The sequence below is a fragment of the Eriocheir sinensis genome, chromosome 51, assembly GCF_024679095.1.
Source record: "Eriocheir sinensis breed Jianghai 21 chromosome 51, ASM2467909v1, whole genome shotgun sequence".
In the NCBI taxonomy this organism is placed as follows: domain Eukaryota; kingdom Metazoa; phylum Arthropoda; class Malacostraca; order Decapoda; family Varunidae; genus Eriocheir; species Eriocheir sinensis.
The window spans coordinates 242,342-267,353 of NC_066559.1; the positions used below are offsets into that span (position 1 = coordinate 242,342).

The 25,012-nt window shown below is 44.6% G+C and overlaps 1 long non-coding RNA gene across 1 annotated transcript in view; it reads left to right on the forward strand.

The window, feature by feature from the left end:
- Positions 1 to 25,012, forward strand: part of LOC126982455 (uncharacterized) — a 38,458-nt gene that overhangs the window by 11,387 nt on the left and 2,059 nt on the right. The window contains exon 2 of the long non-coding RNA XR_007735186.1: positions 15,576 to 15,712. This is a non-coding gene — a long non-coding RNA (uncharacterized LOC126982455). The remainder of the gene's footprint in view (positions 1 to 15,575; positions 15,713 to 25,012) is intronic.

Below are 25,012 nucleotides of genomic sequence, written 5' to 3' on the forward strand. Positions count from 1 at the left end.
ACGATTTATATATATATATATATATATATATATATATATATATATATATATATATATATATATACACACACACACACACACACACACACACACACACACACACACACACACACCCGGCCCCCCTCCCCTATCCCCTGCATAATCACAACACAATATAACGCCGTGTCAACAGGTGGCCTGAAGGAGGTGGGGGAGGGGGGAAGGGGATGAGGGGGGGGGGTTGAGGGGAAGCTGTTATCGTGCGCCGCGACATCAGGGCTCCAAAAGGTGTTATCAAGGCTTGGTGACTCACAGATAGCAGCCCCCCTCCCCCCTCCCCCCTCACGTCCTGTCTCCCCTTCCCCCAGCCCGTGATAATTTGGCAAAGGGGCAGCGGGGAGAGGAAGGGGAGGAAAGGCTGCGTCATTGCCGAGATAGTGGAAGGGGGAGTAATGGAGGGAGGAGGAGAGGGGGATAAAGTAGGGGGGTAAGGAAAGGAGGAGGGGAGAGGGGGGTATGGTAGGGGAGTAAGGAAAGGAGGAGGGGAAGGGGTGGATAGAAGGGGGGTGAGAAGGAACCAGTGAAGGATGGCTTGTGTTGGTTTGGGGAGAAAACGAAGGAGATAAAAAGAGGAGGAGGAGGAGAGGAGATGAAGGAGAACAGATTTGTGTCGTGTCTCTGTGAGTTTATTGTTTGTGGATGAGAAATAGCAGAGAGAGAGAGAGAGAGAGAGAGAGAGAGAGAGAGAGAGAGAGAGAGAGAGAGAGAGAGAGAGAGAGAGAGAGACAGACAGACAGAGAGAGAGAGAACATTTGAACATTTGAACATTTATTTACGGCTACAGTTTCATAGTCTTTTGTTTTTGTCACTTCATTTGTTATTTCTTAGTTTTGCTCAGTGTATCATTTTCCTGGCCGTTCCTTAGTTACCACAACCGTCCAATCATAACCATCATTCTTCTTCATAATGGTAATAACGCACAACAGTCGCTATTAATCTTATACCAACATAACGTGGCTTCGTGCAGGCGGGGAACAGCCCTGGGCCTCAACATGAAGGAGACGGAAATGCATTGCCCTTTATTTGTTTCTTTGAATGTGCTGTGAGTGCAGAATTATGCTATTTGATTCATAAAATTCAAATATATTAGTATGAATGATTGAAGGAAGGAATGAAGCATGCCTCACCTCGCAGGGTATCAGGACACCTCTCCTCCCGAAATTGACCTCTCTTTCGGGCACCTCTTTTGATTATTTTTTGTAGGAGCAGCGAGTAGTGAACTTCTTTTTATTAATGTTTCTTTTTTTGTGCCCTTGAGCTGTTTCCTTTGTTGTGAAAAAAAAAAAGTTATTTCTCGTAAAACAAAGTCAATCTGCTGCAAACTAGGCAGCTCCAATTTTCCGTAGCTTGTGTTTATTTACGAAGGCGCGTTAAATCAGGCTTCCGGTGAGACATGACCATTCCATTGCACAAACAAAGCTCATGTATCGACTGTGTCAGTTTGGCCTATTGGGAAAATTATATTTTGTGGCGGTATACTTGGTAACGCTGAAAGTCTTATATACGATAATGATTGATAGATTGATTGATTGATAGTTTATTGTTGCAAGTAAACAAAAAAGGAGAATGGAGGTAAGTTGGAAAGTTTCGTTTAGTCGGCGCAACATCTGTGGTCATATGCCGGAGAGAGACAGAAGGGGAAGGAATTATATGAGAAAGGAACAGATCCCAGGAGACGGGACACAACCCCCGATTAATACCTGGTACTCATTCACTGCTGGGTGGACAGGGGCGTAGGGTATCGGAAAAGCCGCCCAAATTTTTCCACTCCGCCCGGGAATCGAACCCGGGCTGTCTCGGTTGTGAGCCAAGTGTACTAACCACTGCACCACGAAGCCCCCGAGAAGGAAGTAGCATGCCATCCCAACTCTCAAGCAGGTCAGAGTGATTATACAACTAAGGATACATGTGGTTGTGTTTACAATGACCAAGCTGCGCCCAAGAAGACGGGGTGAGATCACACACACACACACACAGTCATAGACGGTATTACATGCAGTGTTCCTTTTATTTGGGTTCGGCTTGGCCTTTGTACATATAAAGATTCAGCAAGGTGTAAATTTAATGCCAGAGAGAGAGAGAGAGAGAGAGAGAGAGAGAGAGAGAGAGAGAGAGAGAGATTTACATAGGAATTTACATAGAAAATCAGACCACACAGACCCCATGGTCCAGACTTGGTGGCCTGTCCTTAAACCGTCTCTCCATTTGGAATGTGGGAATTTTTGGGTCCCCAAGCATCGACATTTATTCAAAACTCATACACGTTCATTACACTATTCAACTCACTGACAGATAACCAAATAGTATTCAACCTTTTCTGCAAATCAGTAGATGAAGAGATCACTGAAAACATTGAAGTTCTATAATAAGTCATATAATAATCTTGCCCTAATAAGTAGAACATGCATTGTGTATGTTCCCGAAGACGGTATTAATATAAAGTATATTTGTATACGTAGATTCTGTAACACACCAAAAGTATACTTTTAGCCGCACACACACACACACACACACACACACACACACACCTACACACACACAAAAAAAAGTATCTAGACAGACTTCAAGGATTCTGTCAAACAGTGTTAAAATTAGTTACTGTCTCATGGTTTAATAAATTGTGGGTGTTCGTGTTAGTGGGTCACCTCCCCTAAGAGAGAGAGAGAGAGAGAGAGAGAGTCCTCCCTCTCTCTCTCTCTCTCTCTCTCTCTCTCTCCAGTGGTCCAGTGTAACACGATTGACTCCTTTAAAAACAAGCTCAACCGTCACTTCAACTTAATATTAACTAGAGTAGAAATGCAACGTTTTGGAGCCATCTAATTAATGTAGAATCACTTAGGTTTAAGGACAGGCCACCTAGTCTGGACCATGGGGTCTGTGTGGTCTGATTTTCTATGTAAATTTCTATGTAAATCTCTCTCTCTCTCTCTCTCTCTCTCTCTCTCTCTCTCTCTCTCACAACACTCCCTCCCTTCCTCCCTCATTCACTAACTCATTCAAATATTTAACCGACCGTTTCCTCATCTGTTACAAGTTTCTCTCTCTCTCTCTCTCTCTCTCTCTCTCTCTCTCTCTCTCTCTCTCTCTCTCTCTCTCTCTCTCTCTCTCTCTCTAGCACTAAATATACACCTTGCTGAATATTTTAACCCCCTTCCTCCCCTACGTTCAGTAAGTCACCGTCTTCCTCGTAACTTACAATATTCCCCGGAGCCTTTCATTCCCTCTCCACTTCAATGATTAACAGACTCCATATTAAGATCTCAATAATATATAATGGTTCTCTTTCATTCCCCTCCCTCAGTTTCATAATATATCTTGGTCCCTTTATCTCTCCCCTTCTTCGTCCTTCGCCCTCCCCTTCCCTTGTACCACGCCATCCTTCTGTTGGCTTTGAACTACTAACTCGTCTCGATGTGATGAGTGTTTCCTCTTCTTTAATTTATTTCTACTACTACTACTACTACTACTACTACTAATAATAATAATAATAATAATAATAATAATAATACCTATCGCCTCTACCACGAGTACCACATTTACCTTCTACATTCTTAATTTGCTCCACCTCCTCCTCCTCCTCCTCTTCTTCCTCCTCTTCCTCGCATTACCACTGCCGGTAGTCAATTTACTAACCTTTAAATCCTCTTAATCTTCTTGTCATGTTACGCAGGTGTGTGTGTGTGTGTGTGTGTGTGTGTGTGTGTGTGTGTGTGTGTGGTTTAGGGAGATTTAAATATGAGTCATGTGCAACCTTACTCAGTACTATCTCACACACACACACACACACACACACACACACACACACACACAGAGTTACCTAATCATTCTGCCATTCACTGGTTTGAGCCTATTGCGCTCTCTCTCTCTCTCTCTCTCTCTCTCTCTCTCTCTCTCTCTCTCTCTCTCTCTCTCCCCTTCCTCTTAATTTCTTTCTTCTTCTTCTTCTTCTTCTTTATTTTTGTTCCTGATCGTGTTCTTCTACTTCTGTTTTGTTCTTGTTTTCTTACTCTTGTTCTTGTTCTTCTCCTATTCCTATTATTATTATTATTATTCGTGTTGTTCTTGTTTCTTGTTCTTCTTGTTCTTCTTCTTTTTTCTTCTTTTTTTCCGTATGTACTCATTGACTCATGGACTGACTCACTCCACTATCTAACCCTTTCCTCCCACCCAATTCCACCCCTCTCTCTCTCACCACACTCCCTCCCTTCCTCCCTCATTCACTAACTTATTCAAATATTTAACCGACCCTTTCCTCATCTATTACAAGTTCTCTCTCTCTCTCTCTCTCTCTCTCTCTCTCTCTCTCTCTCTCTCTCCACGTAATCATCCATCCTTCCTCCCTTTTCTCTCCCTTCCCTTTGTCTTTCTTCACTTTCTCATATATTTCCTCTTCCTCGAACTACTACTACTACTACTACTACTACTACCATTACTACCACTACTACTACTACTACTACTACCACCACTTCTACTACTTGGAATCAATCATTAATACTGGCATTCACGTTGTCTCATCCAAAGCACATGTTATTTAGAAACAATTATATAGAAATGGATATCCGTTGCCTTTGTTTGGTCTTGCTTACCCTCCGATGCCGGCTCCTGCCTTGGGGTCCTCAGCAATTCCCCTTAGAGACTACCTTCCCATCTCATGTAGTACCTCATGGCAGGATATGTCGACCTGGTTAACCCTATCCGATCCGACGCTTTCAAATTTTCGCGCTCGTAACACTTAAGAGGGTCGTATCATAAGACATTTCGCCGCCCAAGAACACATATTTGACAAGGCCTTCGTAGGAGTTGTGGGCATTTCCAGGAGTAGTTTTATGGCCCTGGTGTTAGTTTGACCCTTATTCTGTACCATGAAACTAAAGAAACACTCATTGGAACACGACTGACCCTCTCTTTGATCTTTAGAAATAGCTGATGTGGGAACCCAAAGTGTCTTAGAATATCGACCTGGCTATCTGAACAACGATAACGCTCATGAACACTAAGTACTGGTACCGAATCAATAGTGTAAAACAATAATGAATAATGAGTGAAAAAAGGTGTATCGTTTTGATCGAAGTGCCTGAGGGGAGGCTAGATATGTACCCCCTCGGATCGGATAGGGTTAAACCACGAACTCTGTGGGCGTCCCCTTGGCCTCCTCCACTCAGGGTTGGCTCTTGCAGAAACAACCCGGTGACCAGGGTCGGATGCTGGGTAGCCTGCCGCATAGCCGAAGATTTCCTTACACTGACTATGCAGGTTGTAAGCCTCGAATCATTCTCTCGGAGTTATCGGCGACTTGACACAAATCTTTCCAGCGATATTTCATTATTCTGCTTAGACAAAATGCTGTTGTCAATAATAATAATAATAATAATAATAATAATAATAATAATAATAATAATAATAATACAACTACTACTACTACTACTACTACTACTACTACTACTACTACTACCTCTACTACTACAACTACTACAAGAAAATCGTTTAAAGGGAACTGCTTTTTCTAGATGAATCAGATACGAAGTGATAAGCTAGCATGATAAGGAGGAGGAAGAGGAGGAGGAGGAGGAGGAGAAGGAGGAGGAGGAGAAGGAGGAGGAAAAGTCTAACAATAAGAATAAAAATAAAGGTAAGAATAATGAAAAGAAATAAGAAAAAAGGAAAAATAGAGAAAGGAAAAACGAAGATAGAGTTGAAGCATAAGATTATGTGAATGATTGAATGAGTCAGTGAAGGCTGGTGAATAGTATTATCACTATTATTATTATTATTATTATTATTATTATTATTATTATTATTATTATTATTATTATTATTATTATTATTATTATTATTATTATTATTATTATTATTATTATTATTATTATCGTAATAGTAGAATTAGTACTTATTTATTTTATTAGTAGTAGTCTTTGTAGTAGTAGTAGTAGTAGTAGTAGTAGTAGTAGTAGTAGTAGTATGCTCATTTTTATCATTATAAGTAGCACCATCACCACCACCACCACCACCATCATCATCATCATCATCATCATCATCAAACTCCCACCATCGTTACCATCACCACCACCATCATCAAGACCACCATCACCACTCCCACAACCATCATCATCATCATTATCATCATCATCATCATCATCAACAGTGTTATCGTTCACATTAGTCATCGAGGGAAAAAAACAAAGCTTATCAGTCGCCAGGTTCAGAAAGATGACAAATGACTCTTTACAGTGAATCAAACATAATCTTCGTCTGGTTCATCAATCTTTCATGAAACGAAAAAAAAAACAAAAAAAAAAAAAAACGAAACACTTGGGGGGTCGGAAGTCGGAAGGGGGGAAGTCGGGGGGAGGGAAAGTTAGGATGGGGAGTGAGATAGCAGGGGACGAGGAGGTGGTGGTGGCGGTGGTGGTGGCACTGCAGGGCTTAAAATGTCCACAGATAAGAGAGTTAGCGTTAGCCTCCCTCCTTAGTGAATAGCACCCCTTAACTCCCCTCCCTACCTTCTGTGCCTTACCTCACCTGCCTCACCTCTCTCTCTCTCTCTCTCTCTCTCTCTCTCTCTCTCTCTCTGTGTGTGTGTGTGTGTCGCTCACATGTATACATTCATCTTCTGCTTCGCTCTTTCCTTCTCCCTGTGTGTACGTAAGGGGGGAGAGGGGGGCCTGTGTGTGTGTGTGTGTGTGTGTGTGTGTTCCTAAGAAATGTATTATCATCAATGAGTTGTTTTCATGGTACTGTTGGTGGTGCCGATGGTGGTGGTGGTGGTGGTGATGGGGGTGGTGGTGGTGGTGGAGGTTTTTGTAGTAGCAGTAGTAGTTGTAGTATAGTAGTGTAGTAGTAAAGATAATTTTGCTGTTGTTGTTGTTGTTGTTATTGTTAGTGGTGGTGATGGTGGTGCTGATAAGGGCGGGATGGTGCTGAACAACGATGGTAATGCAAGTTGTGCTGTTGTTCATGGCGTGTTCTGAACCTCGTGTGTAAAATATAAATCGTACGTTCGTATATTCTGCAGCACCGGTCACACGCGTCTACGAGCATTTTCTTCGTATTAGGTAAAGAAGAGAAACATGGAAGCGTGGAAATACAGGCAACAGAAAGTCTATATTGGTTCATTACGAGGTCGCCCGCTTGGGTGATTTAATCTGCTCGACAGCCACTTGGGGCTTGAGGAGCAGATGAAAGCACCTCGATATTCAGTTTACTCCCGACGCAGCGAAATGACGGTCGATTCTATATTTGAAGGAGGTGATGGTATTCGCATTTACTACTTCTGAGGTGGTTGTTGTTGTTGGTGGTGGTGGTGGTGGCGGAGGGAGAGGCGGAAAAGGAACACGAGGAACAGGGAAAAGACGGCTGAGAATAATTTAGGGTGTTGGAGGTTGTGGAGGAAGTGGAGGAGGAGAGTAACGTCACATTTTAACCACAATAACACGAAAACAATTTTTTAACCACTCAATTAAAATAATGACGTGTGTGTGTGTGTGTGTGTGTGTGTGTGTGTGTGTGTGTGTGTGTGTGTGTGTGTGCACAAGTATACTCTGCATTGCCGCTCACACGCGTCCTTGTGTATTATTTTTTTTTCGTGGAAGTAGTGATTGAAGTCCGCTGTTCCTCCTCCTCCTCCTATTCCTCCTCCTCTTCCTCCTCCAAGTCCTTCCTTATAATTAATAGACTCGCAAAGGCTTTATTAGGTTATATCATGTTTTTGCAGACTCTTTCCTTCTTACATCCTCCACCATCTCCATAATTTTGTTTGTATGAGGATTAAAGTCTATGTTGTGTTTGTATCATCCTCTTCCGGTGCTGTGTGTGTTTGTGTCAGCCTTTGTTGGTGTTGTGTGTGTTTGTGTCAGCCTTCTTCGGTGTTGTGTGTGTTTGTGTCAGCCTTTGTTGGTGTTGTGTGTGTTTGTGTCAGCCTTTGTTGGTGTTGTGTGTGTTTGTGTCAGCCTTCATCAGTGTTGTGTGTGTTTGTGTCAGCCTTTGTTGGTGTTGTGTGTGTTTGTGGAGGAAATACAGATGAAGGAAGATTGTTCCAGAGTTTACCAGCGTGAGGGATGAAAGAGTGAAGATGCTGGTTAACTCTTGCATAAGGGGTTTGGACAGTATAGAGATGAGCATGAGTAGCAAGTCGTGTGCAACGGGGCCGCGGGAAGAGGGGAGGCATGCAGTTAGCAAGTTCAGAAGAGCAGTCAGCATGAAAATATCGATAGAAGATTGAAAGAGAGGCAACATGGCGGCGGAATTTAAGAGGTAGAAGACTGTCAGTATGAGGAGGAGAGCTGATTTGGTTGTGAGGATATCAAGCTCGATGGTTGTTGCTTAAGATATCGTTGAGCCCCATTCCATTCAGATGAGACTTGACTATGAATTTGCGTGTCTAAATATAGATGCTATGTGCTTGTATCATCCTTTATCGATGGTGTGTGCTGATAGGGATGAGCCTTAGGGCCGCATTATTAAACATTTCGACGCCCAAGCACACATATTTGACAAGGCTTTCATAGGAGTCTTACGCATACCCAGGGGTAGTTTTATGACCCTTCTGGTAGTTTGATCATTCTTTTGTTTATTTATTCATTTATTTATTTTGTGCCGTGGAAGGGGGCTTCGTGGTGCAGTGGTTAGCACACTCGGCTCACAACCGAGAGAGCCCGGGTTTGCTTCCCGGAAGGAGTGGAAAAATTTGGGTGGCTTTTCCGATACCCTACGCCCCTGTCCACCCAGCAGTGAATGGGTACCAGGTATTAATCGGGGGTTGTGTCCCGTCTCCTGGAATCTGTTCCCTTCTCCTATAATTCCTTCCCCTTCTGTCTCTCTCCGGCATATGACCACAGATGCTGCGCCGACTAAACGAAACTTTCCAACTTTCCAACTTTTTTTGCCATGGATCTGCAGAAACACCCATTAGAACGTGATTGATCTCCTTCCCGACCTTTGGAAAGGGTTGATGTGAGGGATGGAGGCTTCTGACAATACCGGCTTTAATCTCCCCAGATAAGACTAAAATTATTTTGTTTATGTTAGTGTCTGAAAGTGCACATTTTATAGTTTTATCTTTCTTTATCGGTGTTCTGTGGTGTAGATGAGTCTGATTCACTCCAGATAAGACTCACTCATAATGTTGTTAATGTTATGACCTAAAGGTGGATTTGTGTGTTTAAATTACTTCCAGTGTTGTGTTTATATACCTGGGACTCATTTATTGATATTCTCAGACGCTTCCATCCCTCACATCAACTATATTCAAAGGCCAAAAGGAGATCATTCGGTCCCTACGAGTGTTATCCTAGGCTCATGGTACAGAAGAAAGGTCAAACTGCCACCAGAGTCATAAAACTACTCCTGGAAATCCCCCAAAAAAACTCCTACGGAAACCTTGTCAAATACATGTGTGCTTGGGCGGGTAAATGTTAAAAATATGGCCCATTCTCTTCAGATTGCTTACCATTTTGCTACCAGGATCTGAAGGTGAATATTATGTGCTTGTATTATTCCTTATCGGTGATGGGTGTTGTATGGACGAGGGTCAGTATCTCCGGAAGAACCCCATCCATATATTTTTGTCATGAGAGTGTATAGGAAGATGTTGAGGGTCGTATCACAAGACATTTCGTCGACCAAGACAACGTTGCCAGATGGTCGTGCTCAGGCTCTTATGTTTCCCGATTTCCAACCCTTAGACGGTCTCCTCCGCCCCTTTAACTAGTTTTATATAGAGTTCTCGTTAAAATGGTTAATTATTGGTGTTTCTTGGTAATAATTATGGGTCAGAAACCGGTAAAAACGATGCACTGCGTACGATAATCTGGCAACGTTGGATCAAGAACACCTATTTGACAAGGCTTTCATAGGAGTTGTGGGCATTTCCAGAAGTAGTTGTATGACCCTGGTGGTAGTTTGACCCTTCTTCTGTAACGTGAACCTGAAGAAACACTCATTAGATCCCGACTGACCCCCTCTTTGACCTTTAGAAATAGCTGATGTGAGAAGGGAAAGTGTCTTTTAATACCAACCGAATTCATTTCTGCCTCTATCGCTGTTCTGTTGTTATGCATTGCTCTCATTTTCTCTCTTTTTATTGTCAGTGTGAGGTTCTAAACATGGACGACTCTTTTCTGTATTTTATTATCAATGATGTAACTGTTAAATGGCTGACTCACATCCTCACCAAATACGACTCGCCGCCCTTTGTTTCGATAACGTGAGGGTCTTGTGAGGGTCTTGTTGTTTGTTTTTATCATTCTCAGACGGTGTTGTGTTGGCATGGCTGCGTCTCATTCTTCCAAGATAAGACTCGCCTATAACCTTACTCGTCTGAGGGTATGAATCAGCGTTGCCAGATTATCGTATTCACCACATCGTATTTATTACTTTTAAGCCTCAAACTCTCGTACCTACACAAATAACGATAGAAAATTGAAGTTAGCGTGAAAACTCCGATTTATTGATGTGTGTTTGTTTGTTTTTGCTATAGTTCTCGGTCAGAAACTACGAAAATGCAGTGCGATGTGTACGATAATTTGGCAACGCTGGTATGAATGTGGATGTTGTGTTTGAATCATCTTTATTGGTTTGTGTTGATATGGATTGGCGTCATTCGCTCCAGATAAGACTTACCCACATTGTTTTATTATTATTTTTTTTTACAAAGGAAGCGCTTCAGCTCAAAGGCAAAAAAAAAGGTTATAATGTGAAGAAGAGGAAAAAAAGCCCGCTGAACACTGCCCCTATTTTTTTTTTTTTTTTTTTTTTTTTTTTACGTCTACGCCTATAGCGCCGGTAGGCTTGCTTGAAGGGCCTGGGTGGTAGTCGGCCCCACCCCGTCATGGCGCAGGCAAGTGTTTATAGTGGCGCCATTTCTCCATGTGGTGTAAGTGTCTGTGTTTGAATTGTCTCTGTCGGTTTGTGCTGCTGTGGATTGGCGTAATTTTATCCTAATAAGAATTTCCAGTGTTTCTTTATAAATATGGATTACGGGTGAATGTTTATTTTTCATTTACATTTGTCTATCGGTGTTGTGTTAGTACAGATGAGCCTCTTTCCTTTCAGATGAGACAACCGTAATAGTGTTTTTGGGAGGGCCTGAAGGTGGATGTCGCGTGTTTTTATTTACATTTGTTTATCGGCGTTGTGTTAGTACAGATGATCCTTCTTCCTTTCAGATGAGAGAACCAGTATTGTGTTTTGGGGAGGGCCTGAAGGTGAATGTCGCGTGTTTTCATTTACATTTGTCTATCGGTGTTGTGTTAGTACAGATGATCCTTTTTCCTTTCAGATGAGACAACCTTAATAATGTTTTGGGGAGGGTCTGAAGGTGGATGTCGCGTGTTTTCATTTACATTTGTTTATCGGCGTTGTGTTATTACAGATGAGCCTTTTTCCATTCAGACGAGAGAACCATTATTGTGTTTTTGTGAGGGTCTGAAGGTGGATGTCGCGTGTTTTTATTTACATTTGTTTATCGGCGTTGTGTTAGTACAGATGAGCCTCTTTCCTCATACTCAAACTCATCCACTCACCCACCTCTCCCATACATCTCCCTACTCCCTCCTCTCTCCTCCCTTCTCCTCACTACTCACCCCCTTCCTTCCTCCTCTCACTCACCTCTCCCCATGCGTCCTCCTCCCCTCCCCGCCTCCCTACATCCCTTCCTCCCCCCTCCTCTCCCCCCCACCCCCCTTCCCAACAGTAGCAGTGGGGTGTAATAGGGTGATTGAAGTTTCCAGGAAGTGTTTTACCATTATTATTATTTTATTTCCTTTCCTGGGGTGTTAGTGTTTGTACCCTTGCTTACTGAGAACGGCGGAAGGGGAAAGGGGTGGGGGCAGATGGAACGATTGGGGAGGGGAGACTGGATGCAGGACTAGGTGGGGTGAGGGAAAGGTGGGAGGAGGGGGGGCAGAGAGAGGGGTGGTGTTTGAGGGGCAAGGGAAGGGGTGGAAGGGGGTTACAAGTGGGGTGTGGGGAGAGGGAAGGGGAGAGGAAGGAAGCGGAGAGGGAGTGCAAGGTAGGGAGAATGAGTAGGGGAGGTGAGGGGAGAGTGGTGTTAAGAAGAGGGGTGGGGATGGGAAGAGGTGGGGAAGGGAGAGACAGAGGGTTGGGAGAAGGTAGGGGAGGAAGAAAAAGGTAGGGAGGGGAGAGAAAGAGGGTTGGGAGAAGGTATGGGAGGAAGAAAGAGGTGGGGAGGGGAGAATGAGGAACTGGAAAGGATAGGAATAGGAAGGAGAACTTGGGGAGAAAGGGGGAGAGATTTAGCTACGATGGGGTGAAGTGGGGAGGGGAGATAATGAGAAGTAAAGGGAACTAGAGGTGGGGAGGAAGAGGTTTGGTGGAAGGCTGAGTGATTCAAAGGGGGCGGGGAGAGGAGAGTGGGGAGGTGAGGGGAGGGGGGTGACAAACAGGAAGGGAACGTATAGACAAAGGAACAGAGGGGAAGGGGAGAGGAAGGAAGCGGAGGGGGAGTGCGTAAGGTAGGGAGAAGGAGTAGGGGAGGTGAGGGGAGAGGACGGGAGAAGAGAGGGAGAGTTGTATATAGGAAGTTGAGGTATGCGTGCATGACCCAGCAGAAAAAATGAGTTTTTTTTTTTTCATGAGAAGAGTTGGAGGGGGAGGAGGAGGAGGAAGAAAGGAGGAGGAAGAGGAGGAGGAGGAGGAAGAGGAGGAGGAGGAGAAAGAGGAGTTTTTTTTCATGAGAAGAGTTGAAGAGGGGGAGGAGGAGGAGGAAGAGGGGAGGAGTAAGAGGAGGAGGAGGAGGAAGAGGAGGAGGAGGAGAAAGAGGACGTTTTTTTTCATGAGAAGAGTTGAAGAGGGGGAGGAGGAGGAGGAAGAGGGGAGGAGTAAGAGGAGGAGGAGGAAGAGGAGGAGGAGGAGAAAGAGGAGTTTTTTTTTCATGAAAAGAGTTGAAGAGGAGAGGAGGAGGAGGAGGAAGAGGGGAGGAGTAAGAGGAGGAGAAGGAGGAAGAGGGGAGGAGGAAGAAAGCTTACTGAAAGAGTTAAGAAGATACATCTCTGCTGCTGACTACAAGTTTTTTTTTTTTTTTTTTTTTTTTTTTTTTTTACGTGAACGCCTAGCGCCGGTAGGCTCTATTGAGGGTCCTGGATGGTAGTCGGCTCCAGCCCGTCATGGCGCAGGCAAGTGTTTATAGTGGCGCCATCTTCTCTTAGCTCATACTTCCCCCCGGAACTCCTTGATTCACTTGGACGGTTTCCTCTAGAGTCCGGGTTGATGGGTGGTCTTCAGGACAGCATGTGGGTAGTTTTAAGCCACTTGGCGGTGACTAAAAAACCCGAAGTGGTAGCCTGGGGACTCGAACCCGCGTCGTCCATCACGCGGTGAATGTGGGCGCAACACGCTACCACTCAGCCACCGCCTACCGCGACTGAAGATTACTGCGCAGTCTTCACTATACACACACGACCCATCATGAGTGTGCAATCATCAGAATGTAAAATCCAACACTCAAGATTTTGCTCAATCATTTGCACAATCTTTAAACCATACTTACACACGATGGAATGAACTCAAGCATAAGGCACAATCACATGACGGCGCAAGCATGATGGATAGTGTATATATGGGGGGCTTAACCAGGTGCGTCGATGCATGGTAACAAGGCGTGTCTCAGGAACGGCTAGTAATCGTCTGCTAATGGAAACTTGCAGAGCGAATCCGTCTCGGGCCGCTGAACAAGGGAAAAATAAGACACCGTGCCAGTTTCACAGTTCTCCATGACGGGTTAGTAAGCTCCCAAACCAATACCAGAGCCTTCGAAATTTCCTTGTATAGTGACTGGTGTTTATATTTAAGCTCACAAATTTGACGAAACTACACAGGAGAAGTCTTGTTATATTTAGTGTGGCATCGAAGACCTCACCATTTTGGATTGTATGGGATTCTATAGTTTGGTTCGGGCTGTTACGAAGACACTGTGCTGGACTGTGAAATCGGCTCACAGACACAGAACACCCGGAGGAATGAGGGAGGGAGTCAGGAAATGGGGGAGTGAGTAAGGGAGTGAGGGAGGGAGAGAGGGAGTGAATCAGGGAGGGAGTGAGGGAGTGGGCGGCCCGGCGTACATTAGCGTTAATTAAGCGACCTAAACTTGCCTAAGCGATGATGTGGCCTAAGTCTCGTCCGGTCACTATCTGAACGTCACTCTTTAAAATCCTTCTCCCTAACACGCTTCGCTGACGATGACGAGAAACTAAGAGGAGGAGGAGGAGGAGGAGGAGGAGGAGAAGAAACAGAGAGGAAGAAGTGAAGGAAAAACAAAGGTGTGGAGGGAAAAAAAGAGGAAGGACAGAGTTAGATGGGACCAGACAGAAGGCGTGGGAAGGAATACTAATTTAACTTGTGTGTGTTTTTGTCTCTCTCTCTCTCTCTCTCTCTCTCTCTCTCTCTCTCTCTCTCTCTCTCTCTCTCTCTCTCTCTCTCTCTCTCTCTCTCTCTCTCTCTCTCTCTCTCTCTCTCTCTCTCCACCCCCACCCCCCTTCCTCCTCACTTACTTAACAAATGAATCCTTTAATAAGACTGAAGTTTTTGCCATCAAAGTTCAAGACACTGCAAGTTGTTCCGTCGTTTTAAAGAAGTGACAAAGAGCGGGTGAACAGCTACAGACAAACCTCCATATTTACACCGTTGAATAAAAACTATGAGGACATTAATAATAAAGAGGTACGAGGCTATGATTTGCGAAGGAGACATTATGATCGGTAGTATAAGACAGTTTCGGTTCTCACATCAGCTATTTCTAAAGGTCAAGGAAGGGGTCAATCGGGTTCTAATGAGTGTTTCTTCAGGTTCACGGTACAGAGGAAGGGTCAAACTACCACCAGGGTCATAAAAACACCCCTGGAAATGCCCACAACTCTTACGAAAGCCTTGTCAAATATGCGTTCTTGGGCGACGAAGTGTCTCATAATATAACACATGGACCCAGGAGACTAATTTGGGTCCATATTCTCAAACACTCCAGAGCCTACACACCCACAATTGATAAGACTTTCGTAGAGGTTGCGTGAGTATTTCCATCGGTTTCTTTATGAGTGTAGTGATAATCTGACAAGGCCTCTGCAAAATGGCCGTGAAAAAATGACTCCTGAGAACCCGACTGATCTTCTGTGAGCTCAGGAAATAGACGGGGGCCTCGTGGTGCAGTGGTTAGCACACTCGGCTCACAATCGATAGAGCCCGGGTTCGATTCACGGGCGGAGTGGAAAAATTTGGGCGGCTTTTCCGATACCTTACGCCCCTGTCCACCCAGCAGTGAATGGGTACCAGGTATTAATCGGGGGTTGTGTCCCGTCTCCTGGGGTCTGTTCCCTTCTCCTATAATTCCTTCCCCCTCCTGTCTCTCTCCGGCATATGACCACAGATGTTGCGCCGACTAAACGAAACTTTCCAACTTTCTGGAAATAGATACTGGGAGAGCCATTAGCGTCTGAAGCATTATAACCAAAGTATATATATATTGTGGTGCACTGTGTACTTTACGAATGGCAATAATAGCCTCTCTCTCTCTCTCTCTCACTCTGCAGCTCCCGTGTCCCGAGGCTTGCCAGGATCCAGGGTCAGGAGGGCAAGGCCGCGGGGAGGTAGAGGAAGGAGGAAGGTCAGCAGGGGCACCAGGGGACGATGACTGAGGGGTCCCATGCAGGGAGTCAGCCGCACCCAGGTAGGCGAGACCACCACGTATATTGTTGTAGTGATTATTGTTATTATTATTATTATTATTATTATTATTATTATTATTATTATATTATTATTATTATTAGTAGTAGTAGTAGTAGTAGCAGTAGAGAGAGAGAGAGAGAGAGAGAGAGAGAGAGAGGGGGGAGGGGGAGACAGTGAGTGAGTGTATCCTGAAGGCCAGGGTCGCACACACACACACACACACACACACACACACACACACACACACAATCGTCATGACTATCCTGCATAATATCTTAGACACACACACACACACACACACACACACACACACACACACACACAGGACAATGACATCGATTCTGGTTCCGCAGGTTTCCCCAAAAAGCCTTGAACCAGGTGTGAAGGACGCCGGGAGGGAGGAAGGAAGAGATGGCAGGGAGGGAGAGGAAGGGAGAAACATGGAAACATGGAAACATGGAAACGCAGGCAACAGAAAGCCTATTGGCTCATTACGAGGTTGCCCGCTTTGGTGATTTAATCTGCTCGACAGCCTGGGGCCTGGGGAGCAGATGAAAGCGCCTCGATATTGAGGAGCAGATGAAAGCAACTCAATATTCAGTTTACTCCCGACGCAGCGAAGTGACGGTCGATTCTATATTTGAAGGAGTTGATAGTATTCGCATTTACTACTTCTGAAGGAAGATTGTTCCAGTGACGGATGACTCGGTTTGAAAAGAAACTCCTTCCGATGTCTGTGTTACATCGACTAGACTGAATGGGTAAACCGTTATTTCTAGTTCTTAGGTTGGTTTGCAATTCAAAGAAATTGGAGTAATCGACGTTATTGAATTTTTTTAGATACTTGAAGACTTGAATCATATCTCCTCGTAGGCGTCTTTTCTCCAATGTAAAGAGATTGAGTCGCTTGAGTCGTTCCTCGTACGGTTGAGCCCTTAAGGTTGGTATCATTTTCGTGGCGCGTCGTTGAATCCTTTCCAGTAAATCAATGTCCTTTCTGTAATTAGGAGACCAGAACTGTACTGCATACTCGAGGTGCGGTCTTACCATGGAATTATACAAGGATAGCATCACGTCTGGCGTTTTACACTCGAAGTTCCTCGCTATGAACCCGAGCATAGTGTTGGCTTTGTTGTATGCTTTTTTACAGTGATTCGCGTGTTTCAGGTCACTGCTGATAGTGACTCCAAGATCCTTTTCCTCCTGCATCGCTTGCAGAGGTCTCCCATTCATGATGTATGTGTGTTTACTATTTCTGGACCCAATGTGCATGACTTTGCATTTGTCAACATTAAGGGAGGGAAGGAGGAGGGGATGACGAGGAGGGAGGGAAGAAGTCATGACAGCTAGGGAGGGAGAAAGGGATGACACGGAGGGAGAGGGATGGAGGGAGGAAGGATGTTAGGGGCGGCAAACGTGACTCACACAGACGTAAGTGCTCTTCCTCCCTCCCTCCCTTCCTCTCTCTCTCTCCCTCTTCGCTCCCTTCCTCCTTCGTTCCCTCCCTTCCTTCCTTGACGTGCCGCTTTTGGGGTCCTGCGGATTGGTTACACAGAGTTTCTTTCTCTCTTTAACGCATCTCTGTTGCTGGTTTCTCTCTCTCTCTCTCTCTCTCTCTCTCTCTCTCTCTCTCTCTCTCTCTCTCTCTCTCTCTCTCTCTCTCTCTCTTTATTTATTTATTCCTTTCCTTCTCTCTGTCCCTCTCTTTCTTTCTCCTATTTTCTCTTTTTCTCTTTCTCTTTTCTTTCTTTCTCTATCTCTCTCTCTCTCTCTCTCTCTCTCTCTCTCTCTCTCTCTCTCTCTCTCTCTCTCTCTCTCTCTCTCTCTCTCTCTCTCTCTCTCTCTCTCTCTCTCTCTCTCTCTCTCAATTTTCCCTCTCTATGAACGTTCCTCTGTTGCTAATGATTTTCTCTCGTTTAATTATCGCCTCTCTTTCTTTCTCTGTTTTATTTTAATCTCGTAACTCTCGCATCTGTTGTTTTGCTTTTTTTTTTTTTTAATTCTACACCTTGTTCTGTTTTTGTATTCCATCTCTTTCGTTGTTCTCTTTTATTTTGTCTCCTAATTTCGCCTCTCGATTTTTTCTGTTGTTCTGTTTTTGTTTTTTTTCGTTCTATCTTGTTCTGTTTTTTTTCATTCTCTCGTTGTTCTGTTTCATTTTCCTCTTAGTTATCTGCTCCGTTTCTGTTCTGCTCTGTTCCATTTGGTCACGTATTAGTCGATTATGTTGTTGTTCTTTTTATTTTCCATATGCATTTATTTTGGGGCATTCGTGTTTACAATTAACTACCTTTTATAGAATTAATCACAGGTGGGGTTTTCCCTTTCACCTCGTCTCTGTATTTCCCTTCAAACTTGATTAAAATTTCTCTGTTGCTTCTCTTTGTAGCTTTAAGTAGCGGGCTTTTTATTTATTACTGTTTCCTTTTTTTGTGCCCTTGTTCTGTCTCCTTTGCTGTAAAAAAAAAAAAAGTCTACCATTTTGTTACTTTATATTTCTGTTGTCTCATCTCCATTACAATTTTCTTTATCTCTCATTAACATTTTTTCCTGCATTTTTTGTTTGTCTTTTACGTTTGCGCACTCCTCTATACATAATGTGCAGGGAATACAAATCTTACTTCACGTCTCCTCTTAGTTAAGTTTCCCATGGCGTCGCTGTTGGGAGAATGGTATTGGTTTACTTCATCCACTTGTATACGTAAATGAAGCCTTAATATCGTTGCACATCGATTCCAAGTACAGTCGAACACTTCACCTTGAGTCATGAGTCTTTCGTAATCTTAACCGATTCTTAGGAGTCGGGCAGCGGTCGGGCATCCCACTCATAAATACAAATCAACTTGGGCTGGTATTGTAAGACTGTCGCTTCTCATATCAGCTATTTCTAAAGGTCAAAGAGGGGGTCAGCCGGGTTCTAATGAGTGTTTCTTCAGGTTCATGATACAGAAGAAGGGTCAAACTACCACCAGGGTCATAAAACTACTCTTGGAAATGCCCACAACTCCTACGAAAGCTTTGTCAAATATGTGTTTTTGAGCGGCGAAATGTCTTACAATGCGACCCACTAGTATCATTGGACATTAATTTTAAGCACTGAGCAGCTTTTCGTCTTTAAGTTTCGTGTTTTTCGTGGTCTCGTGTGGCTGTCTGGCTGTTGAGAGTCTGTTATCTGCCAGTCTTTCCACTCACGAAAAAGCCCGTTATTTCGTCTTTAGCCCTGTGTTTCCTGTCTCGAATGGCTGTCTGGCTGTTGGGAGTCTGTTATAGATTTACCTTCCCATTCCTAAAAATAGATAAAAAATAGGACTTCAGACTGTTCTCAAATCGGTTTTAAATAAGTTCCCTTAACCGTAAAAAAAATCACTACTGCGCACGCCACATTGCACAAGAATAGCGAGAGAGGGCGATGAAGGATGAAGAGACAGAGGAGAAGGACGGAGAGGTAGAGGAGGAGGAGGAGGAGGAGAAGGAGGAAGAGAAAGAAGAGGAGGAGGAGAGCGTTTATCATCCTTGACTGCCTGACCTTGACTCGATGATCGAGACGGAGAGAGAGAGAGAGAGAGAGAGAGAGAGAGAGAGAGAGAGAGAGAGAGAGAGAGAGAGGGGGGGGGGTGGGAGAGAGTGAGACATTGGTAAGGAGAAAAGGAAAGAAGAGTGAGTAAGGAATGGGATGAGAGGGGAAAGAGAGGAAGAGGAAAAGTGGAGAAATAGAGGAAGAGTGGAGGGATGGAAGAGGGGAAAAGATGGATGGAAGAAGAGGGAAGGAAGAGGAGGAGGGGAGAAGAGAGAGAGAGAGAGAGAGAGAGAGAGAGAGAGAGAGAGAGAGAGAGAGAGAGAGCAGTAGGCAGAACAGTAGCTTTTCCGCTCTCCTGAGTCCTGCCTTGGTAACAGTGTCTGATAGAAGTGCGGGTGCTATGCTCTCTCTCTCTCTCTCTCTCTCTCTCTCTCTCTCTCTCTCTCTCTCTCTCTCTCGACAGATTTTGAAAGAGAAACAAACCTCTTTATCTCCCAATTAGTGGCTGGACCAACACGGCTCCCCCTACACACACACACACACACACACACACACACACACACACACACACACACACTGAAACCTAATCCCCCCTATTAGTGGTCTGACACAACATAGGGATCCACTCAGCCTATTAATTTCAGTCGTAGGAGTGAAGGAAAAGCTAAATAAAGAAAGGCCCGTCTATGTTACTGCCTGCTGCTGACTCATGCCTCTCTCTCTCTCTCTCTCTCTCTCTCTCTCTCTCTCTCTCTCTCTCTCTCTCTCTCTTCCACTTTAGGACCAGTATTGGGTAAAAAGATGGATATTGGCTTTATTTTCTTTCTTTCTCTCTTTTTTTTCTGTTTTTCTGATTTTCTTTTTTTTTCTTCCTTTCTTGTTTTCTATTTCTTTTTTTTATTCATTCATTCATCTCTCTCTCTCTCTCTCTCTCTCTCTCTCTCTCTCTCTCTCTCTCTCTCTCTCTCTCTCTCTCTCTCTCTCTCTCTCTCTCGTTATTCTTTTTTTTCCTGCTTTGTTTCTTTCTCTCTCTCTCTCTCTCTCTCTCTTTCTCTCTCTCTCTCTCTCTCTCTCTCTCTCTCTCTCTCTCTCTCTCTCTCTCGCTCTCTCTCTCTCTCTCTCTGCCCCCCCCCCCCCCCTTCGTCGGTATCAGAGGCAGCTTGGGTTTCAGGCGGCCACAGAGGAAGGGACACATGGCCGCCCTTCTTCAGTCACTCACTCACTCACACACTCCTTCAATAAGTCCTTCACTCACTTTATAAACTCTGTAAGTCATTCAGTCAGCCCTTCCGAATGCCAGTCTGCTTGTCAGCTTGTCAGTTACGCGCTACTCTGTTCCCCACTGGTTAATCCATCAGTCAATTAGTCAGTCAGTCAGTCAGTCAGCCAGTGTTCACATCGGTCAGTCAGTAATTCAGCTATATTGTCAGTCAGTTAGTCTCCATATCAGTTAATCAGCCAGTCACTCAGTCAGTCAATCTCCCAGTCAGCCAGTCAGTCCATCTCTGCATTGGTCACACAGTTAGCCACTCAAGGTAGTCAGTCAGTCAGTCAGTCAGTCTTCCCATCGTTGAGTCAGTCAGTCAGTCAGTTAATCAATCAGTGGGCCAGGCAAGTCATCGGTCGGTCATTCAGTCAACCAGTCAGTCTCTCAGTCAATCACTCCCCTCATTGGTCAGTCAGTCACTCAGTCAATTAGTCAGTCATGCAGTTCGTCAGTCAATCAGTTAATCAGTCTCCTTCGGTCACTTAATTAGTCAGTCAACCAGTCGTCAGAATCCCCATTGATTAGCCCCAGTCAGTCACTCAGTCAATCAGTCCCCCCATTGGTCAGTCAGTCAGTCAGTCAGTCAGTTAATCAGTTATTCAGTCGGTCAGTCAATCTCCTTCCGTCACTTAGCCAGTCAGTCACTCAGTCAGAACCCACCATTGATTAGCCACCCACTCAGTCAGTCAGTACCGCTATCAGTCAGTCGGGTCATCAGTCTCCCAAAAGTCCCTCAGCTGATTGTGAGTATGACAGTGAGCGACCCGAGTGACTCATGTTTCCCCAGTCATCGCCGGGGAGAGAAAGTGTATTGAGCTTATCGTGGGGAGAGAGAGAGAGAGAGGGTGGGGTGGGGAGGAGGAGGGAGGAGAAAAATAAATAAAGAAACAAGCAAACAAACAAGTGAAGGAAGAAATTTAGAGAGAGAGGGAAAGAAATGAAGGAAAGAGAGAAAAAAAAGAAAGAATGACAGAATGAGTAAGAAAAAAGAAAGAATCAGGAAAGTAAAGAAAATGAGAAATAAATAAGTAAAGAAAGAAAGAGAATAAGGGAGAAAGAAGAAAAGGGATGAAGAAACGCAAAAAAAAGAGAGAAGGAAGGAAAAAAAGTGAGAGAGAGAGAGAGAGAGAGAGAGAGAGAGAGAGAGAGAGAGAGAGAGAGAGAGAGAGAGAGAGAGGAGTGAGGGGGTGAAAGATGGAAATGGGATGAAAGGGAGAGGGAATGAGAAGGAAAGAGGGAGAGGGAATGAAAGGAAGAGAGAGAGAGAGAGAGAGAGAGAGAGAGAGAGAGAGAGAGAGAGACATGAATCACCCAGCAACCATCTCTCTGCTGGGTGCGAGCGTGAGAGGGAGTGAGAGGGAGTGTCGTGAACCAGACAGCCGCCTCCTCTTTAGACTGATCAAAATAAAGGGAGTATTGAGAGGGAGAGAGAAAGAACCCAAACTCCTTGCCTCTGATTCTGGCGTGAGAGAGTAAGGGAGTGCATGAGAGGGAGTGGGAGGGAGTGTCGTGAACCACCCATCGCCCTACTCTGAACTTGGTGTGTGTGTGAGGGAGGGAGAGGGAGAGAGGGAGTCATGAACCAGCCAGCCAACTTGCACCTGCCATTCAGCTTTGTTGGGGGGGAGGGGACAGAGGGAGGGAGGAAGACGGAGAGGAACAGAGGAAGTAAGGCGATGTAAGAGTCTTGGCAACGATGGATATAGTTTCCTTTGTGGTAAATGAGGCAGATAAAACGAACTCAAAATATATATAAAAAAAGCCGTTTCTCGTAAATGATATATCTGAGGAAGGCGATCATTTTCTTACACCAAAAAAAAAGCAGCTTAATTAAGGGAAAAAAAAACAAAATAAACAGAAAAAAATCCGTTTGTAGTAGTAAAAAAAAGCTAAAAATATGAGGAAGTAAAAAAACACAGACGAATGAAGGCTATTCCAAATTTTACCTGTGAGAGGGATGAAAGAGCTAAGATACAGGGTAGCTCTTGCACTAGGAAGTTGGACATGATAAAGACACGATACCTCCCTCACGAAAAAGCTAAAAATATGAGGAAGTAAAAAACACAGACGAATGAAGGCTATTCCAAATTTTACCTGTGAGAGGGATGAAAGAGCTAAGATACAGGGTAGCTCTTGCACTAGGAAGTTGGACATGATAAAGACACGATACTTCCCTCACGAAAAAGCTTAAAATATGAGGAAGTAAAAAAACACAGACGAATGAAGCTTATCCCAAATTTTACCTGTGAGAGGGATGAAAGAGCTAAGAGACTGGGTAGCTCTTGCACTAGGAAGTTGGACATGATAAAGACACGATACTTCCCTCACGAAAAAGCTTAAAATATGAGGAAGTAAAAAAACACAGACTAATGAAGGTTATCCCAAATTTTACCTGTGAGAGGGATGAAAGAGCTAAGATACTGGGTAGCTCTTGCACTAGGAAGTTGGACATGATAAAGACACGATACTTCCCTCACGAAAAAGCTTAAAATATGAGGAAGTAAAAACACACAGACGAATGAAGGTTATTCCAAATTTTACCTGTGAGAGGGATGAAAGAGCTAAGAGACTGGGTAGCTCTTGCACTAGGAAGTTGGACATGATAAAGACACGATACTTCCCTCACGAAAAAGCTAAAAATATGAGGAAGTAAAAAAACACAGACGAATGAAGGTTATTCCAAATTTTACCTGTGAGAGGGATGAAAGAGCTAAGATACAGGGTAGCTCTTGCACTAGGAAGTTGGACATGATAAAGACACGATACTTCCCTCACGAAAAAGCTTAAAATGTAGGGAAGTAAAAAACACAAACGAATGAAGGTTATCCCAAATTTTACCTGTGAGAGGGATGAAAGAGCTAAGATACTGGGTAGCTCTTGCACTAGGAAGTTGGACATGATAAAGATGAGCTTGAGTAGACAGTCGTATGCAGCGAGGCCACTAAAGGGAAGGAGGTACGCAGTTAGTAAGTTCTTAAGAAAATTTAGCATGAAAGTGATGACAGGAAACAAGGAGAAGGACTTACAGGGACAAGAAACAGAAAGTAGAAAAGTGCTTGTAAATGTGTCGGAAAATAGCGATGAGAGATTGCAAGAGAAGAAACAGTGTGGTTGACGCGACGGGAGAGAGGGGAAAGGAGTGAGAGGGTGAAAGAGGGAAATGGATTGAAAGGGAAAGGGAATGAGAGGGAGAAGGAATGAGAAGGAAAGAGGGAGAGGGGAAAGGAGTGAGAGGGTGAAAGAGAGAAATGGATTGAAAGGGAAAGGGAATGAGAGGGAGAAGGAAAGAGGGAGAGGAAGAGGAAATGAAATGGTGTAAGGGAAGGGGAGTTGGTGAAGGGAAAAAAATGTGTGTGGAAATGTATAGGAAGATAGCGATGAAGAATAGCATGACAAGAAGCAATGTCGTGAACTCAAGGGACGGGAGACAGGAAGAGAAAGTGTATTTATGAGGTTAAAAAGGGAATGTTTTGTACCTGTAATAAAGGGTCTGGGGGCTGCAAATCAAACATAAACGCAAGGAGAGTGGAGATTGTTGTGGAGTCTAAAATTGTCCTTCTATAAGCATGCATCAAATTGTGTGTGTGTGTGTGTGTGTGTGTGCGTGTGTGTTTAGCTATCACCCAAGACAGGACAGGACAGGGTTAGCTACATGTGCCCCTCCCCTTCCCTCCCCTCCTCCCCCCCCCCTCCCCGATGGCGTCACGCTTATAAACAAACATGAGTCTTTCTGGGGTGACGAGCAGGGAGGAAGGAAGGGAAGGAAGGAAGGGAAAATGAAAGGGGAAGGGGAGGGAAGGAGGGGGGAAAGGAAGGGGAGGTAGGGGAGGGGATTGGAATGGTAAGTGAATGGAGAGAAAGGGAAGGAAAAGGAAGGGAAATATATGGAAGGGAAGGAAAGAGAAGGGAAGGGGGAAGAGTCGATAGGAAAAAGGGGAAGGGAAGGGAGGAGAAGGGAAGGAAAGAGAAGGGAAGGGGGAAGGGTAGATAGGAAAAAGGGGGAGTGAAGGGAAGGGAGAAGGGAAGAAGAGGGAAGGGGGGTGGGAGGGAGAGGAGAAGGGGAGGGAGGGGAGGGGATGGGAATGGCAAGTGAAAGGAGAGAAAGGGAAGGAAAAGGAAGGGAAGGGTATGGAAGGGAAGGGAGAAAGGTCGATAGGAAAAAGGAGAAGGGAAGGAAAGAGAAGGGAAGGGGGAAGGGTCGATAGGAAAAAGAGGAAGGGAATGGGAAGGGCGACCTATTTCCATCCAGTACTTTACGCGCCATTTCTCCCATCACTAACAACTTCCTGCGCCCCTTCCTTTCCAATCCCTCTCCTGCCTTCCTCCTCACCCTACTCCTGCCCCGTCTCCTTCTATTCCTTCCTCTGTTCCATTCCCATTCCCACCTCCCGCCCCAGACCGTTCCCATTACCTCCCCCCTATTCCCTCCTCCCCGTTTTCGTTCCTTTGCCCCGTTCCTTTAGTCACCCCTTCGCCCCCAGACCACACCCCTTCCCCCCTCCCCTTCCCTCCTTCCC